Source organism: Halyomorpha halys, unplaced genomic scaffold, assembly GCF_000696795.3.
Source record: "Halyomorpha halys isolate HHAL.00 unplaced genomic scaffold, Hhal_1.1 Scaffold76.1, whole genome shotgun sequence".
Lineage (NCBI taxonomy): Eukaryota > Metazoa > Arthropoda > Insecta > Hemiptera > Pentatomidae > Halyomorpha > Halyomorpha halys.
Genome location: NW_027110545.1, coordinates 1,383,946 through 1,385,174, shown reverse-complemented (window position 1 = coordinate 1,385,174; position 1,229 = coordinate 1,383,946).

Here is a 1,229-nt window from a genome sequence, read left to right as displayed (position 1 = left end):
GTTTATTATGGAAGGAACGGTATCTTGCTGTTTTAAAATAATATTTGCCTAAAACAGTTTTTAAATTGAAAAAAAAAAAAATATTAATACAATTTTGTCCATGTTCCTAAATTTGAGTTTTAAAAGTGCTTTTATAGTATACTTATATGTTTTGCTACAAAAATGTTCTAATAAGCGTTAAATCGACTACACCCCAATTTGGTTATTTTGAATTTTGTATTTGAACCTTTCAATATTTGTCAATAATAATCCCAAACTCTCCAATCCCAATAGCAACTCTCGAAGAATGGTGCCGTAATTGAAGGATCGAAATAAATCCCATGAAATCAGCTTTACCCTTCGTCGTGAACCTACCGACTGCCCTACAGTATAATTTAATGTTGCCCTTATCCCTGTAAAACTGATCCGCTATCTAGGACTACATCTGGACAAACGACTAAGTTCAAATCCTCTCACAAGACTTAAAAGACAGGAAACTGCACATAGATTTCGATTATTACAGCACTTACTACACTAACGGTCTAACCTTCCAATTCGTTACAAAAGACTGATTTACATGTCAGTTATAAGGCCTATCTGGATGTACGGAGATGAGCTTTGGGTAAAACTCTAGAAAACAAATCAAATCTCAAGGTTTTCTATTTTTTAGATTTACTTTGCCAAAAATAAAATTACCCATAAAGACCTTGATGTTCCATTTGCAACCAATCTAGACCGAACCAGATATCACTCGTTCCATAATAAATTCCCTAACCACCCAAACCCCCTAGTTTCTAATCTTGCATCCTTTTCCATTCCTGACAATCCTCCGAGACGCCTGAAAAGAAGATGGCCTCGTGACCTTATATTGTAAAATGTCATTAGATTGCTACCAATGGATAGTTTCTCAACATGTATGTACACTTCTATGTATCTTCTATGTAAATACAGTTGTAAATTGTAATGATGAAATTGAAAAAAAGAAACCTTTCAATACAAGGGTTTATGTTATTGTACAGATATTCAAATATATATATTGTAAGCTAACATTTACACCCCTATTTCGAGGAGCTATAAGGATATAAGGACACTATCGAGAGATAGATCGCCCTGGAAGGATTTTACGACCTCGACCCATGATGCTGCGAGGGCGTTGCTGACCATTTATCTTGTTATGTCAATTTCTTATCGAGCGATGAAAGCGAATTCGAAGCGGAAAATAAAGAAAAAATGGCGATAACCGTTGTGAC